Below are 12,189 nucleotides of genomic sequence, written 5' to 3' on the forward strand. Positions count from 1 at the left end.
AAGCTAGAATTTAAAGAGTATTCAGAAGTCCAGTCAACTAACTCTTCCTTTCCTAACAGCTGTACTTGGAGTCAACTCTATCATCATCATGCTCCCTTGCCCCAGATAGATACCTTTTACCTCCATCCTCACCCCTACTTTTCAGCTTCCTTTTGTATTGTCTTCCCCATTAGATTGTAACCTCCTTGTAAGCTCCCTGAGAACAGAGATTCTTTCTTTTTCTCATGTGTAATCACAGTGATTGACACATACTAGGTGCTTAACAAATGTATATTATGTTATGTTATATTTTGGGGAGGACTACCTAAAACATCAAGCAATGATGAACTGTTTCTTTTGTTTTTCCCTTCTCTATCTCAGTTCCACCAAAATATCCCAGTTCTACTCAAGAATAACCTTTCGGGTTTTGTTTTTATACTCACTAATTACAACATAGAAGTTTTCTTCTTTAAGTTACCAGGCTACCTCCCAGAAGCATTACAATGTGTTGGGAGGTGGGGGGGGGGGGGGGGGGGGGGGGGGGGGGGGGGGGGGGGGGGGGGGGGGGGGGGGGCATGGAGGAGAGGGGAAGGAAGCATAAACACAGTGCAATTTTAAAACATTTGTGGTCTATAAAATGGATATAGTCCAAAAAAAATCAATGCTCTCAATGTAACAATATATATCAGAAACTCATTCCTGAATCTTAATTATGAGCATCTCTACTTAATAGCAGTATTCTGTTACCTCTTATTTGTTGGATTAAATGATTAAAATTAAAGACATTTAATTGGATGTTATCACCTGAAAAATACATGCACATACATATACACAAAGAAATAAAAATCTCCACTCTGTGCACTATATTTAACCTAGTTTTGAGTCAGAGTGGAATAGTAGAATAAACACTGACCTGAGAATTAAAATACCTGAGTTCTAGTACTAAGTAGAAAGGAAGGAAAAAGGCATTTGTTAAGTATCTGTTGTGTACTAAGCACTGTAGTAAGTACCTTACAAATATTATCTAATTTGATCTTCACAATAACTCTGGGAGGTGGGCAATTTTACAATTGGGGAAACTGAAGACAATGGAGTTAAATGACTTGCCCAAAGTCACATCTAATAAGTGTCTGAATATAGATTTGAACTCAGGTCTTCTTGACTCCAGGTACAGTACTCTTTCCCTTGCCACTTAATTGCCTCAGTAGTAACTATGTAATGAGTCAATGACTAACTTTTCTAGACCTTAGTTTCCTCATTTGTAATAATTATAATGCAATGGGTAGCATTTATATATTGCCTTAAGGTTTGCAAAAGGCAAAAAGAGTTTGTTAAAACATTTTCTCATTTTATCTTTACAGCCCTGAGAAGTAAGTACTGCTATTATTACTCCCATTTTATGCATTAAAAAACTGAGGCCAACCAAGTTAAATGACCTGCTCAAGGTCACAAGTTAGTATTTGAGGACAATATTGTCTATGGTTTTTCTCAGCAAGATTTTGTTATTCTCAGCAATGCAATGCTAGCGTGGTTTGGAATTTTTGGAATCTCCTTTTCTAGGAGATTAAGGCAGACAGGAGCTAGGTGATTTGCCCAGGATCACATAGCTAGTAAGTATTTGAGGCTGGATTTGAATTCAGCTCTTCCTGACTTCTAACCAGGCATTCTAACCATAGGGCCTGTAAATATATAAACAAAGAATTTTAAAATACAGAATTGAAAAAGTTCTTCACTTCAAAGTTTTCAGATTCAGTGATCCAAGTGTGGCCAGTTATTCAGCATAAAGTATCAGGGTGTTAATATTATTTTGGTCTGTATATAATTTAATCAGGGCAGGAAAATTAAGGTTTGGAAACTTCCTCTAACAATTCAAATTGACTACTAAGTGTTATGTAATTTATACTGTGGGAGAGCTCTCCAGGTTAAAAAAGCTTATAGCGCCTGTTCGACTTAAATTCAGATCTTGATTCCTAGACAATGGGCTACATTGTCCCTTGTTATGTGCCTTTAAAAGTCAGTGATTCACAGTTTGAAACTGAGCATTTGTTGACAAGCCACTCTACTACAGTCAGCTATTTTTTTCCACCCACTCATGGTTACCTCCCCCAGAACTGATAAAAGCAAATCGTTGGTACAGTCTTTCTCTCCCTGACTGACCAAAGAAATGACCTTGCTAAGCAGGAAAAAACAGTAAGACACATTCCGGATTTATTATAGAAACAACACACCTTGAACATAAATATTCCTTGTCTTCAAAATTCCATGCAAGCTTTGTGTTTTCTTGGTAAAGGATTTCTCTGTTTTACAAAGAAAACTGTTTTTGTCTTAGAATGAATATTTATCCTGCCTGGATGGCGAGTATTTTCACAACTTCAAGATTACAGGGAATGGGGCAAGGGATTTGAAATTTTTAAAAAAACAATTGTTGAGTTGAAAGAATACATTCATCATTTTTTTCCAAATAAAAATTGTATATTAGTGCCTTTGCACTAATTGAGTGTCTTAATAATTTTTTTTTAAATGTTGAAGGGAATATAAGGAAATTGAGACATTAATCCATTGTTGGTGACATTGTGAAGTGATTCAAACATTCTATAGAGCAATTTGGAATTATACCCAAAGGGCTATAAAATCATGCCTACCCTTTCATTTAAAAATAGGACTAGTAAGCATGTGTTCTGAAAGAGATTCTTTTTTAAAAAGGAACTATTTACAAACATGTACAAAAATATTTATAGCAGCTCTTTTCTCAGAGAAAAAATTGGACATTGAGGGGGTGCCCATCGATTGGGGAATGGCTGAATAAGTTGTGGTATGTTATTGTTATGGACTACTATTGCTCTATGTGAAATGATGAGCAGGATGCTCATAGAAAAACCTAGAAATTCCTCCATAAGCTTATGCAAAGTGAAATGTACTGTGTACAAAACACCAGCAAATTTGTGGGATGATCAGCTGTGAATGATTTTGCCATTCTCAGCAATACAATGATCTAAGAAGATCTCTGAAGGATTTATGATAAAAAATGCTAAGAACTGATTGTCTGAATATAGATTGAAGTATACTCTTTTTGCTTTATTTTTCTTGAGGGTTTTTTGGGGAAGGGGTAGATCTATGCTTTCTTTCACAACATGAATTTTATGTAAATATTTTGCATAATTTCATATATGCCTTGGTGTGGAAGAACAGGTAAGGGAAAGGAAAGGAGAAAATATGAAATTCAAAGTTTTAAAAAAAACAAATGTTATGAACTGATGCTAAGTGAAATGAGCAGAACCAGGAGATCATTATATACTTCAACAACGATACTGTGTGAAGATATATTCTGATGGAAGTAGATTTCTTTGACAAAGAGACCTAACTCAGTTTCAATTGATCAATGATGGACAGAAGCAGCTACACCCAAAGAAAGAATACTGGGAAATGAATGTAAACTGTTTGCATTTTTGTTTTCCTTCTCAGGTTTTTTCTTTCTTTCTAGATCTGATTTTTCTTGTGCAACAAGATAACTGTATAAATATGTATACATATAATGGATTTAACATATATTTTGACATAATTAACATGTGTTGTACTACTAGAGGAGGGAGTGGGGAGAGGAAGGGGAAAATTTGGAACAGAAGGTTTGGCAAGGATCAATGTTGAAAAATTACCCATGCATATGTTTTGTAAATAAAAAGCTATAATAATAAAAAAAATGTTGAGTTAAATCCAATTGAATGATGATATGCTTAATGGGAATTGAATAATACATTTGATGTCCCCATAACCTTCTAATTCTACCATGGTTATAAATAAACTCAAGTGCTCTAGAGATTACAGAATCCAGTCTTTATATGTCAACAAATAGGAACTGTCCATTTTATCACTGTTAAAACTAATTATAAAACCGAGGTTCTTAACCTGGGATCTATGAACTTAAAAATATATATATATTTTGGTAGCTATGTCCAATACAATTGGTTTTCTTTATAATGCTATTAATTTCACTTTATTCATCTAAAGACATTATTCTGAGAAATCCATTGACTTTACCAGACTGCCAAAGGGGTCTATAACACCAACAAAGGTTAAGGAATACTGATTGAAAGGATTTTACATAAGTCAATGAGTTTAATAATATTAATTTTCTTTTTCAGAAATGGAAAACCCCTCATGAAAGCTATCAGAAAGAAGTGCTCCTTTGAGAGACAGAAACAGAGAGTCAGAGAGAGACAGAGATAGAGACAGAGAAAGAGAGAGAGAGAAGCTACAGCTGATCTGAAAGGTTTTATAAACTTTGATTAGCTCGTTTCCTTTAGGAACAAGAAAGTGATATTTTGTTTTTTAAGTTACTGCTTAGAAGTTAAATAGTTTAGATGAATTTCCATAGAAATCTTGAAGTTTTGAATTAAGTACAATTATTGGATTTTTTAGTTTATACATAAAAAGTACAAAATAAAATTCAAAGAACAATTATTCAGTACTTACTATGGGCAAGAGGCACTGTGGAAGATACAAAGATACCTTCAGAAAATTTAAATAAAAATAGTAGGGTTGATAAACAGGGAGGGACACAGATAACTATATTGCAAATTGTAATGTAATAATTGCATAGGAGAGGTATGAAATGCAATTAGAGATTTGAAGAAACTAGATCATAAGTGGCACTTAAATTTTTTTTATTCAAAAACCTATAATATCAAAGAATATTCTCCATCATTGACTGGCTGCATAGAATAATGGACTGAAGGCTGGCATTGATTTCAAGAAGATCTAAATTCAAATTCTGCATCTAACAGCTATGTTGACTTCAAAATATATGACTGTGGTCAATTCCTTTATATTCTTAGATACTTAGGTTATCCTCTAAAATTTTAAATTATTGACACAGTGCCCATCTGTATTGGTGAGTTCCCAACACAAATGAAATCATAGATCCAGAAAAATAATATCCATCATTAATCATCAATAAGCAATAAGTAAGTATCTGCTATGCCTCAGTACTGTGGATACAAGTATAAAAGCATAGTTACTATGCTTAAGCAGCTTACATTCTGCTGGAGAAAGATTTAACATGTTCACAGATAAGTAGACTAGATAATAAAAAGCATTTAGTGTCAGATATGGTCCCTGTGTTGGTTGACTTAATTGAATTATTTTATTTATTTAGTCAATCACCTTAGTTACAAGGGCAGGCTCATTGGGTTGAGGGAGAAGGATTATTCAAAGAAGAATATTATATGAAAGCACAATAAAATCTAATGACAAAACAAATACAATATGATGGGGAGAGAGTGACACTAATAACTAATGGCTTCTTAATGTAGATGACACTTGAAGCAAACCTTAAAGGGAAATAAAGTTTCTAAAAGAAGGAGGTGAGGAGAGAAGGTATTCCATGTACAGTCACAGCCTGTGCAAAGACCTGAAAGAGACAACTTGAATGTCACATAGATCTCAGTAACAAGAAGGATATTTTGGCTAGTGTGTCCTTACTGTTTGAGTTATTGTACAGAATTAAAATATTTACTGTAAAAAGTGACTTTAAAATATATTCCTTTCATCCAAATAAAAATGTCAATTAATTTTTTATCATTTCTACTGTCTTTTCTTTATCCTTTTCAACTATCATTCTCTTGCAAAGACTGCATTCAGGTTTTATAAAAACACACACACATATATTTGGGAAAGGGATGTGTCTTCTATTGGAATCTGTAATAAAATGATCTGGAGAATTTCCTAAGCAATTTGATGAACTTCAAATCCATTTGATGTCCTACAGGTACTTCCCACAGAGCTGGACTTTATCCCTTACTGTGGGGCATGTGCCTTTCTGGAGATTATCTTAAGCTTTTCTGATTGTTCCTAGTGACTAGAGCTATTTTCTGCTGATTGATTGAGAATAAGGAAGAGGAGTTCTTGTCAGAGAAATTCTTCTACAGCCTATTAGTGAGCACAAAAGAAATGGCTCCATTCATCTATAGATCATTTGTCTAGGAGCAATTCTTGCTTTTGTTTTCAAGGTCATATTCTAGATGAGTCTCTGTGGAGGCTCAGAGATTCCCCAAAGGAGATTAGATGTATAGATCCAGATTTGATCTGAGAGAAACTGATACTTAAAAGGGGCGGGGGCAAGTTTCTCAATATCTTCAGGTACTTCCAGAGAAATTTCTTTAAAAAATACTTTATATATATAGTTCATGTCTATTATTTCTCTTAAATGTGGATAACAGGTTTTTCTAGAGACGACAGTTTATAATTTGGATATCTGGTTTAAAACAACTATTCATTTCTTCTATCATAGAAATTGAACCACAATGGACATAATTGTTTCTTCTTGGATCTCTCAGAGTGGGTCAGGTTTATCCAATCAGAGGTTATGTTCATGGACATCAGTCAACGTTGAATCACAGAGATAATATGCTAGATTTTGCTGAACTGTTTTTGCTTATTTGTTCAAACATTAGCAGATTGTACCAGTCATTGAGAATAGTCAAAGCTTAAGATAAGAAACATGCCCCAAATTAAGGGAACAAGTCCAATGCCATGTGAAGTTCTTCATTATAACAACAGGACACTCTCTGTTGCCTTATCAAGTAGATTTGGAGGGCTCATCAAATCAATGAGGTTCTCACTGTGCCCTCCTAGTAAAAATATATGTCCTTCAGCAAGGGGCCAAATGTGCATGCCCACTCAAAGATCCATACTTTATCATCTCATCCAGTGAATCTGGGCTGAATTTGGGTGCTTCTGATCACTTTTGTTACAAGCTAGTACTATAATGTTCTAGCCTTCACATTTGAAAAGGATGCTAGTCACCTATTATGGATAGGGCAAACATGTTTTACTGTGGTACTGTTTAACTGTAGTAATTTCCCTCATCACTTTTCAGCCAATAGTCCAAGTTTGTGAGATGACTGATTGGACTTAAGTATAAATTTTGTGGATGTAAAACAGAATGAAACTACCTAGTTCATATGGTCCCAAAGCTATAATCTCTGACCTATGCTTTGCCTCTATTAGCAAAGTTCTGTCAAATTTAAATACCCAATAATCTCAAATTCTTTTTCATAACCTACTTTATATTGTCAGCAAAATTCTTTCAGCTCCAAATTTTATGATCCCCATGACAAAGGTAGCATGAGATCATATGGATGATAAATGCAACTCAAGAACCAAATCAACTAATTCTTTGCAAAAACAGGGTGATTTATCAAAGTAATATCCCATATTTAAGGGGATCTTGACTAACTTACAGGCCAAGGAGCCAACCTACTAGTAGTGATGACCAGCTGACCTTGGTGTCAAATTGATCTTTGGACAACAAAGTTTATTACTTGGATCACACTCAAATTTCTTTTTTTTTTAATAGCTTTTTATTTACAAGATATATGCATGGGTAATTTTTCAGCATTGATAATTGCAAGACCTTTTGTTCCAACTTTTCCCATCCTTCCTCCTACCCTTTCCCCCAGATGGCAGGTTGGCCTAATACATGTTAAATATGTTTCAAATTTCTTTATAGAGATATTTAACATATTAAAATATTGCTAAATACCTAGGTAAAGAACAAGACAAAGTATTTAATCTTATACTCAAAAACTTAGTCCAGAGTGGAACAGTTCAGAATTTGTATTTGATTTTTCTCAAATAGTTGAAAGGGTCTGTGATCTTATCAGTGTGAATGTTCCATCAAACAATATAAATTTCCTATGCCTACTATGTGACTCTTGTCCATATCCTTCCATTAATCTGTGAGGTATGCTTTTTCTTGACATCAGAAGCATACCAGTTAAGTATAGGGGCTATTCATTGATTATCCTTCACTCTCATGGCATGACCAAGCCTAGGACAGAAAGGTAAAGTAGAAATACATTCATTCAACCCAAGAGTGAATAGATCAAGATTATTCTCTACTAAAAACTTTATTTGGTCAGGTATGATGAAACTGAACTGAGACATGGCAAAATCCCATTTGTTAAATGCCAGTATTTAAAAAGGTGATTAACTAGTAGTAAGTTACTTTTCTTTCCGAAGAAATAAGTATGGTAGGCATGGAGCTTCTTTAAATATTGGCATCTTAACAACTAGGAATTATTCCTCTGGAATAGCTTTTCTTTTTGACAAATTTCCTTCACCATAGATCTCTTTATCTCATCTTCTTATTGTCATGAAAACCTACCTCCTTTCAGAAGCTACTATATTTTTCTTAAACAATACCTCTTGTACCTGACCTCTTCTTTACACTCAAAAAGAAAATTAGGATTACTCCCTCTAACAGTTATTTGGCTTAAGGTCTATTTGTGTGATTTCAAGGAACCTTAAAATGAAGAGACAATTTTCCCCTACCCATTTTAATTCCTATATTTGACAGCAAATATTTTGCCAAAGAAGGGTTTGTATTACAACTCAGTGTTAACACTGGAAAGAGGGGAAGAAGTCCATATTAAAACTTTTGTGTTCAGAAGAAATTTATTGAGGATATTTTTTACATCTGCTTGGAGGGCGTGAGGATAAGCTGCTCTGGTCCTCCAAATCTGCATCCAGAATGGAGTAATGTATCTCCAATATAGCTTCCCAGATTTCTTTTTTGACTAGAAAGTTTCATCTCTGACATATGTTAAAGATAATCCATCCTTTTAATTATTTATTAATTACTCAGTTTCCCCATCTATGTTTCTGGGTCTTTGGGTACAGTAATTGGTTCAGAAGCATGAAGAACATGTATTCAAGTTTGGTTAGCAAGGGAGAAGAGGAGAATTATTTATGATCTTGGCTATAATGAGCCTTTGGGAGACTCAGATAAATAATCATCTATGGAATTATAATTGTTGAAATAGGGAACTCTTCCAGGCTAGTTTTAAGAGTGAAAGCAAAAGAAAGTAAACAACATCACAAAGGTATATTAGATAGTAGCCAATTAATATGAATATGGGTCTTTCAAGGAGTTCTATGACTTAAATTGTCTAGCCAGTGCCAGAAAACCCAAGTGAGCATCAAAGACTTTAAGGAGGCCCTAATACTTTTTCCCTCAGGATTCTTTTTCATATGAATTCTAGCTCATATTCTATAAGGGAAACAGGTTAAACTTTCAATGCACAAAGATCCTAATAAGATGAGGAAGGCCTAATTATGAAAATAGTGATAAATATATATGTGTGTGTGTATGTATTAAAATATATATAATATATATACACACATATATTTCTAGTGAACAAAATCAATTCTTTTATATTCCCCAGAGTCAAAAATACAACTTACATTTACAAATGCTAAAAAAAAGATGCCTATTATAAGAAAGTCATAAAGATCACAAACCAAACACAATGAAATAATTTGCTGCAGTCATAGATTAATGGAAAATAAAACATATAACTACCACTTACTCTACATGCTTTCTAGCATGAACTATTATAATAGCCTCCCCATTGGTCTACCTGCTCCCATTCTCTTCCAATGCCAGTCTTTCTAAGATATAGATGTGACCACTACTTTTCAACTCAAAAGCCTTTAACGACCTCCTATTACCTCCAAGATAAAGTACAAACTCCTCAAATATTTAAAGCTTTCCACTAACTAGCTTTACTGGTCTTTCTTTCCATTTCACATTACTGCTCCAATTTCCATTAAATCTACATCCCAGGCAGAGACTTTTATTTTTTGCTTTGTATCCCCAGTTCCTGGCACCATGCTTGGCCCATGGTAAACACTTAATAAGTGCATGTTGAGCTTGTAGAAATATATAGATTAAGTGACTATAAAGCGATGAGACCAAATATCTTTAAGCCACATTCTAAATTTGTTCTCATTATTTTATAATCATGCTTATGAACAAAGCAAGTCACATATTTTCTTCTTCATTGCATGTGGTTCTTCTTCTGTTCCTGTAGCTTATTTCATTTTAATCTGAAATTGTATGGAAGAACTAAACATTCAGTTCTTTAAACTTAATGTTTAAGTAACATTAAGATGAATATCAGACTGCATGACATAAAGGCAGAACTTCACTAGCATTGATATAAATTCATTGATTTGACATATTGAAGGGCCAGCACACTGGTTTATATTCTCACCACAGGATAGTCCAATTAGCCAGGAGCTTTACCATTTGGAGGAAATCAAGATATCCATCAACCAATATTACTTTTATCAACACCAGTGATTATTTATTGGGGAAAACAAATTGCACATATACTTACCATGATAGAGAACAATAGAAGGGAGTGCTGGTAACGGGAAGGATGGGTACAGAGAAATCATAGTCCCTGCTTTTAGTGATTTTAGCAGCTAACGCAGGACAAAAAAAAGGATAAATATATCTACAAGTTAAGAATAGCTCACATGCATATAGAACTTTATTAGTACAAAGCACTTTGCATATATCATCCCATTTGATTCTCAGAAAAAATCTTGCAAATATTTCTGGAAGTATTATTGTTCTCCATTTTACAGATGGAGATACTGAGGCTTAGAGAGTTACATGATTTACTTGTTCAAAGTTACACTGCTGGGTGGTAAGAGGCCAGCTGCTTGCTATATTCTGACCCTAACTAAATTAAATGCTCTTTTCACTTATGCTGCCTTATACTGAGCAGATACTAGCAGGGCATCCCCTGTAGAAAGAACTGGTGAATAGCTACCTACAGCTTCCATTCTTCTTTTCCCTACCCCCTATGAAAAATACCTTTAATGTTGGGTTTGGAAATAAGAGGTGATACTAATTGGTTGTGGTGGTGGTGGTGATGGTGGATAGTTGGTTTTCTATTTTTATTTTTTTATTTCTGGAATGAAGGGCTATGAATTTGGCATATAAATAGATGTCAAATAATAATATAAATTACAAAGTACTTTGAACTAAGAGCTCAAAGATCTGTTTTTCCCTAAAAAACCATAAAAGTTGTTTTGCATGACTATACATGTATAACCTATATTGAATTATTTGAATTCTCAATGGTAATGAGAAGGAGGGAGGGAAAATATGTGGAACTCAAAGTTTTAAAAGTGAATGTTGGAAATAATTGTTCTTGCAGGTAACTAGGGGAAAATAAAATACTAAATAATTTTTTTAAAGAGTGTATTTCTTATTTACAGCACTATTTTATTTTTCCAAATACATGTAAAGATAGTTTACAACATTCATTTGGTAAGACTTTGTGTTCCAAATCTTTCTCCCTTCTTTCCTTCTCCCTTCCCCAAGACAACAAGCAATCTGATAGAGGTTAAATATGTGCAATTCTTTTAAACATATTTTTATATTTGTCATGTTGTGTAAGAAAAATCAGACCAAAAGGGGGAAAAAGCTATGAGAAATAAAAACAAAAAAAGATGAAAATATTGTGCTTCTTTCCACAAAGAATATACCCTTAAAAAAAACAAAAAACCTCACACAACCCTAAAAGATTTATTTCAATGTAAAAAGGTAAATTGCCTCAATTGTGCTGGTTTCACTTCCTTTTATTCTTTTTTATTCTGAACTTCAACACCAAAACACAACAGTTCTAATAATGAGATCCTGGGCCTAAAGCAAGAAAGCAAAAAATCTCCACCCAGTTGGGCAATGATTCATTGGTGGTGTCCTATGAGAAACAGGTATGCACAGTGCAGTAAAGTACCTGAGAAAGGGAGGGGCTGAGGCAATGGTGAGGCAGCCCACAATCATCCTGATTAGGGCCTTTAAAACAATTACTAAACCAGATTCAGAAATGCATAGGCGCCCAGTGTGGGAAGAGGAGTAGTCAACTGACAGCAAGCCACACCCTCTGTGCACATGTTTTCACCTTTTAGCTTGCACTCCTAAAACTTCCAGCTTTCCCAGGCCATTTTAGTTATGAGGCTCATGGAGAATGCAACCAACAACCAATGGGGTCAGGAATTCTTTTGTGAGCTTGAGATCCCATTGTCCCCAAAGGAAACATCCCAATGACTTACAGAGAGATGTTCCGAGTAAGAAAGAATGCAAATGGACAAATAACATATTATAAAGTCAGTGAGCCCAATAAAGTCAGGATCTAAGAATCTAAAAGATTATTTCAGTATAAAAATATGTACTACTTTCCATTTGTAGGTTTCATTTTTTAAGTTAATTTTTTATTTGGAACTTAAACACCAAAAAATGAGCATTTTCAAATAGCAAGAAGAATATGAAAAGAATGAAAAAGATACATGGAACTATGAATCTTCATTTGCATAAGAGATATGATAGATTCTACCTGTTAACTTTCAAAACAC

The sequence above is a fragment of the Sarcophilus harrisii genome, chromosome 1, assembly GCF_902635505.1.
Source record: "Sarcophilus harrisii chromosome 1, mSarHar1.11, whole genome shotgun sequence".
Taxonomy (NCBI): domain Eukaryota; kingdom Metazoa; phylum Chordata; class Mammalia; order Dasyuromorphia; family Dasyuridae; genus Sarcophilus; species Sarcophilus harrisii.